Raw genomic sequence first — 7,269 nt, forward strand, 5'->3', positions numbered from 1 at the left:
CATTTTTCCTGCTTCTAACATCAACTTTGAGGACAAAATGTTGACTTGCTGCCTAATATATCCCACCCACTAACAGGGGCCATGATGAGGAGATACTCAGTCTTATTCACTTCACCTGGTCATAATGTTATGGCTGATCTGTGTATGAGGTTGAAATGACAATAAAAGCTTCTTGACTCGACGAGATATATATACTGTACTTGTATATTAAAGCTTCACCTGAGATTGATTTCTTTTATACCATTAGACAAGGCTTCTCCTGTGTTTCAGGTTGTGTAATAATTATCTAACACTGCGCCGGCGTCACACTCGGGTGAAGCTGTAATGATTTCCACAGCTATAGAGACACTTCAGCCGTGTCAATGATTGACGTAATGGCTAAAAGTTTAAATTTAGCTAAAAGCTGAAAACCATGTGAGAGATAAAAAAAAAAAACTTGCTTTAAGACCTACATGATGGAATCTTTTTATTTCTGTGATCGTTATCGACCCTGGGATCCTGCACAGAGCCGGTAAAATCACTCGGTCTTGATTCGCTGCATAATTCCATGCCATAGCGCCACACATCGTTATCATTTATTTGAGAATTCATTCACTTTATAAAACATCACCAACCTCACGGTTTCTTCTCCACGATGTTGCAGTAATAACAAAACTCCTCCAGTATCCTGACCTCTAAAACCTCACATCATCATCAAAACAAAGAAGAGGAGAGGAGTGCTTACACTTTCAGCTTTACTTTCTCTGTCAGAATCTGATGCATTCATGCAGTTATTTCTCCTGGGAATTATTTCCACTTTGACCTTCTGAAGGTTTTTTTTCCTCCCAGACCTCCACACATACACACAGATCAGCCATAACATTATGACCAGTGCCAGGTGAAGTGAATAAGACTGAGTATCTCCTCATCATGGCACCTGTTAGTGGGTGGGATATATTAGGCAGCAAGTCAACATTTTGTCCTCAAAGTTGATGTTAGAAGCAGGAAAAATGGACAAGTGTAAGGATTTGAGCTTTGAGTTTGATGAAGGACCAAACTGTCTAGACCACTGGATCAGAGCATCTCCAAAACTGCAGCTCTTGTGGGGTGTTCCCGGTCTGCAGTGGTCAGTATCTATTAAAAGTATCCTTTAAGTCACTGTAAGTAACCTTTAAGTCCATGGAGGCTCCACCTTGCAATTTACAGGACTTAAAGGATCTGCTGCTAACATCTTGGTGCCAGATCCCATAGCACACCTTCAGGGATCTAGTGGAGTCCATGCCTCGACAGGTCAGGGATGGTTTGGCAGCAAAAGGAGGACCGACACAATATTAGGCAATGTTATGCCCGATCAGTGTAGGTATGTTATTGCATTTCTAACACTAAGTTCACTCTGCATGATTTTAACCCTGATTTTCAGTCTCTCTCTCTCTCTGATCCATCCTGATGCTCCTCTGCTTGCAGTCTCATCACTTGGAGGCTTTTTCCTGCTCAGGTGCTGAAGATACATGGACCTGTTGTGGATAGAACCACTTAGAGATCATGGAGAACACCTTGGACTGCTATGAATACGATCAGGTTTGTGCTCCATCCTGCTTACACAATTTGATCATATAATAAACAGCTAGAGGATGAGGATGAGGTTCCCTCCAGAAACTGGTTCCTCTCAAGGTTTCTTCCTCACTATCGTCACCCCTGACTCGCTCATTAGTTCCTGAATTGATAGATTCCTCTAAAACTGCTTTGAGTCAATATCCATTGTTAAAAGTCTGTCGACAAATAACACTGAGTTGAAATAAAGGAGGTTTAGTGACATCACTTCCTGTCTGCTATACAGTTATATTCCGGGTGCAAAATCAAAATTCTGTTGGTTTTTTGGTTTAGTGTTTAAAGCTTCCTGTAATAACTGAGAGAAGCTTATAGGTCATTAAGCACGTCTCAGAACACACACACACACACACACACACACACACTGCAGGGTAAAGTGGAAAACGTCGTATACTTTTTATTCTTTAATAGCGGAGTTCTTTCCTGCTCAGTCCTCTCATCCTGACGCTAGATTCTGAGCTCTTTCACTAGTTTCTCAGGCCCAGACATGGAGAAAGCTGGATCTCCTGGTTCAGCAGGGTTGTGGTAAGGAGTGTGTGTGTGTGTGTGTGTGTGAGAGTGAGAGAGAGAGAGAGAGAGAGAGAGAGAGAGAGAGCGCTGTGGCTGAAGAATGGTGGAGAAATTTGCTGTTTTTCCACAGTGCCAGGAAATAGCTCCTTTAACTCCTGGGCAGATTATAAGAGCGCATTCTGCAGACGTTAGCTTGCCAGCGAGACGCCACATAGCTCTCCGACTCGCGTCATGGCCTCGCTTCGCCTCTCCAAAGTCGACAAAGAGCGAACGGGACCAACGGAGGTTCAGGGATATAGATTATATATTGTTTTGGAGGCTGTTAATAAAAGGCATAGACGTGTGAAAGAGTGAGATAAGAATGCTGAATAAACCCGAGGCCTGACTCCGACACTCAGACTGAATAACGTGAGACAGTTGAACGTAGCATATACGTTTATTAGCCATTAAACTCCTGGGCTGCTGGGTAAATGCTGTCCATGCCTGTTTACCTCCAGTCATTCAGAAGCCTGCCGGACTCTCAGGTTACAGTTCTGTCCTGACCAGCAGACATTTACTAGCTCAAGTGCACAAAGAAATAAGGTCAGGATTTGATTGGTTGCTGTATGACTTAAAAAAACAGACATAAAAAAACTAACTAACAAATATCACCAGCATTTTTACCTTTCATTAAAGACAAACACAATCGGTCACTAAAATGCAAATCCAGAGTCTCACACATAACACTTCAATCCGATGAGAGAGGGGTTTTTTTTTTGCACCTCAGAGAAGACCATTAGTTCCACAGAAGCAGGATGGAAAATTTACACACACACACACACACACACACACACACACACACAAGGCTGTCTTCTACGCACAGAGTCTGGTTTTACATCCCCTCTACCAGCCACATGTGAGGCAGCGAGTCTGCCCAAAGCCCTGACGTCAGAGAGTCATACGCTTCAGATGAGCGAATTCCTAAAACCCCGGTAAAGCTGCAGGGCTGGGAGCGTCGCATTCATCAACGCAGCATTCCGCACAACAGCAGGAGAGGCCCTGTACACTGAGTCAGGAAGAGTCAGGAACAATAAGGAAATGCAAATAAAGGTTGCTAAAGATTATAATATGGGAAAAAATTCATATCTAAAGAAAAAGAAAGTTTCCTCAAAGAGTTTATTACCTCTGTGACATGCTGGAGGAAATTTACACACTGAAGGAGAACTGGAACTGGAGACTCCTTCCATAAGCATGTCTTTACACAAAGAGTCATGACGTAAACAATTATCACGTTTTAAATCTTTTATTAGTCTAAGGTTATATAAATCTGTCTGTCTGCTGTACCTACAGAAGCCCCTGTAAAAGCAAGCCTGAAGCTTTGTGCTGGTCAGAGCGGAGCAGGGGGGCTAAAATAGCAGACCTTTTTAGAAGCGGACCAGATGGTCAGTTCAGTTTCTGTGCTAGTGATGTGATTTGGTACAGCAGGTTATTTTTCATCATCTCGCTCGGTTCATTTCTTCTCTCAGGAGCGGGTTTTTCAGCTTGAGGATTTCTAATCCTAGAGCCACATCTAGGGAAAAATAATAATAATAATAATAATACAATATTCCGACTTTTTCAACGACAGTCTAATCAAATGCTCTCTAGAATCTATGTCCTATTATACTGTATATTATGGGTCTTGCTCTACAGCAGCAGCTCGTTAGCAGTAAACGCGGTTGCTCTGTGAATTCAGAGAGTCGTATCAGGGAAGAGGGCAGAGTTTCCAAAGTAGTGTTTGCACCAACGCTGGACTGTTGCTACCTTACAGCACATGATTAGATCTTCACCAGTAAGAGCCTGTCATATTTTAACTACTATTTATCTAAAAAGGATCCCAGGACAGAGTCAGGGGGAAGGTGGAGGAGTGGATTTATCTATAGGTACGTTTTGGCGTGAACGCTACTGGCTGTTCAGAACAAGATCACTTCCTGTTTCCAAAGAAAATGCATCGAGACTAAAGCAGCTCATGACCCTCAGTACATTTCATGAGAAGAGGAATTGGGCTGTTTCTGATTATTATTATTAGCAGCTAGCGAAGTGAGCGTGAACATGACGTAGGTTTATATTCATCACTAATTTTAGCCTCACTTCCTCGACTCGGCCATCAGAAGGACTGAACTTTCAACAAGCTTCAATCAGTCAACAGAGAACACTCTCAGACTGCAGAACAGAGCTTTCTTTTCTTCTCCACAATAAGGAGCAACGCTAAAAACGTCCAGGTAGTGAAAAGAGAAGTACAGCAAGTTTACTGCGTGTAAAGGAACGACTTCCCCCCTGCAGCCTCATCTGACCAGCACGTGACCACCTGAGCCACTTCTGTTCCCCCGCGAGCCTCAAAGCGGCTCAGTACAAACAGCAGTATCTGCAGCAGTAGAAAGTGGATTGGTGTGTGTATGAACACAGCTCTGCTCTTATAGTGCTCCTTACATCCTTTAATCTGGAATAGTTTGATCTTCCGGAACATTCCTGTGTTCTTCAGGTGTGTTTTTAGAGATCGCAAACTAATCTTTACTCCATGATACACTTTCAGTATATCCAACATCACACTGACCATATGAACGTCCTTCACCACAGTAGAGCTGAATGAACTCCATTTTCTTATAAAGATAAATATATATGTTTGTTATTTTCTTTAAAAGATTTAAAGTTACACTATAGATTTAAAAAAAAATGGTTTAAAGTGAACTCCACACATGCACAGGAAATAAAGTTAGATACACAATTTCCTACTTCCTGTATATCCTGAGTGACCGATGTCTCGTCCAATCAGAGGAAAGAATTCCATTCACACGCTTAGCTTTTCCGCTTTCTCCTCGTGTTTTTGTTTTGCACTTCTCAGGTACCGTAGAATCTCAATGTGTTTTTACTTTTATTACGTGATATTTTAGGTTTAAAAGAAAAAAAAATTATTTAACCATTTATTGTTACTTTAATGTAGGATCTCTGCTGACTTCTCCTCCAGGATCGGGTTTAATGACATCTTTACACCAGTTTATAAACCTTTATTTCCACAGCGTTTGTTTTCTCACTAGACTGTTTTTATTCAGACGTTTTTTTCCCCCCCAGTCTTAAGAGTTTAATAAATCAGACCCCAGCAGATATGAAGACACGTCGGGGGGGGAGAAAAAAGAGGACTCGTGATGAGTGTGACGTCAGACAGTAACGTCTCCAATAGATCCCTTATTCTGAACCCATCGTATAATCCTCTCTACTCCGAGGAAAGCCTCGGCTAAGTACAACTCCCACCAGACTGAAAAAGGCAAAGCTCTTCATATTTTCTGGCCGAGACGGAGCATTTTTCTTTCATCACATCACATCACACACACACACACACACACACACACACACACACACACACACACACACACACACACACACACACACACACACACAGGCTGGCAGGAGAGGGTTTTTTTTTTTAAAAAACTAACAAAGACATTCAGTTCCAAATCTGGCATTTCTGTCATCAGACATGAAGATCTGGGTAAAGTACAGCAAGGACAAAACCTAACAGCTGGCCAGATGCAGAGGTGTCTGTCTGATAGAGGAGGAGGAGGAAGAGAGCTGCTGCCATGTGCTCCTTCACTTCTCCACTGCTGAAGAGACACAAAGCTCTCTGTGCTCGACTCTCCTCCCTGAATAGCGCAGCAGAAGGAGGCTGAGCAGCCAGGTGTGTAACCCAAACCAGGGGGTGTGTGTGTGTGTGTGTGTGTGTGTGTGTGTGTGTGTGTGTGTGTGTGTGTAGGTCAGCTTAACTAGGACATAGTGAGAACTGAAAGTCATGTGGACAAACACCATGAGCTCAGGTCACCTTCACAATAAATCTACAGCAGGTTTCACCAGAGAGAGAAAACAGAGCAGAAACCCAGCATCACTCTGAAAAATCAAACTACTAAAAAAATATCAAATCTAATAATATACAGTAAATACATTATATAATAAATACAAAATAAAACAATACTAAAACTCAACTAAAGTAATGAACAAAAAATCCCTATAAAAATATGCAGGAAATATTTCTAACCGAAATAAACATCATATACAAAATGATCCATTATATAAAATAAATTCCATAAAATGACTAAAAAATAAAAACTTGGAATAAAGTTGAAATGTTTCTGAATTCAGCTGAACCGAAATAAATACAGATAACTATTAATATATTTACAACAGCACCTAAAAATAACGAAATATTTTAACTGGGTGCTAAATTCAGGAAGTAAAAAAAAAACAAAAAAAAAAACATGCATGAACAAAAAAGTAAAAATATTTTTAGATTAACCGGAAATAAAAGTAGTATAGAAAAAAAATTAAATAAAAAAAAAAGACTAGTCAATTTAAAAAAAAAAAAAGAAGCAGAAAATAATACAAAAATGAAATTAACTAAATCTAAAAATTAAAATTAAATTAAAAACACACAATAAATATTTCCTATTCATATTATTATAACTAGGCTAAAGTTTATAAATCCTGAGTTAAATAAAATAATACACAATTAAAAAGATCTACACCTACACTAAAACTAGTACTCTGGAATAATGCTCAAGTAAAAATGTAAATAATAATAATAATAATAATAATAATAATAATAATAATAATAATAATAAATTTCATTTTCTTTTCAGTTTTTAGTCCAAACCCTCATCAGTCCTCGAGTCTCAGCTTCATCTTCCATGATGTTCCTTTAACAGTTTCTAATCTGAAGGACAAGGACAGCATTAACATGAAGTCAAGAAGGAACAGAAACAAACTGACCACTGACCCTCACATCTGAAACTATGAATAAACACACACTCACACACACACACACACACCCCACAATACTCACACACTCACACACACACACACACAACAATACTCACAATACTCACACACTCACACACACACACACACCCCACAATACTCACACACACACACACACACACAACAATACTCACACACACACACACACACAACAATACTCACACACACACACACACACACACAACAATACTCACACACACACACACCCCACAATACTCACAATACTCACACACACACACACACACACACACACACCCCACAATACTCACACACACACACACACACACACAACAATACTCACACACACACACAACAATACTCACACACACACACACCCCACAATACTCA

The 7,269-nt window shown here is 40.3% G+C and overlaps 1 long non-coding RNA gene across 1 annotated transcript; it reads left to right on the plus strand.

The window, feature by feature from the left end:
• Positions 1–1,118: 1,118 nt before the first annotated feature.
• Positions 1,119–6,972, plus strand: LOC131371234 (uncharacterized). Its single transcript, XR_009207517.1, has 4 exons — positions 1,119–1,339; positions 1,444–1,557; positions 5,589–5,788; positions 6,744–6,972. It is a non-coding gene; the product is annotated as an uncharacterized LOC131371234 (long non-coding RNA).
• Positions 6,973–7,269: the final 297 nt, after the last annotated feature.

This window comes from Hemibagrus wyckioides, linkage group LG20, assembly GCF_019097595.1.
Source record: "Hemibagrus wyckioides isolate EC202008001 linkage group LG20, SWU_Hwy_1.0, whole genome shotgun sequence".
NCBI lineage: Eukaryota > Metazoa > Chordata > Actinopteri > Siluriformes > Bagridae > Hemibagrus > Hemibagrus wyckioides.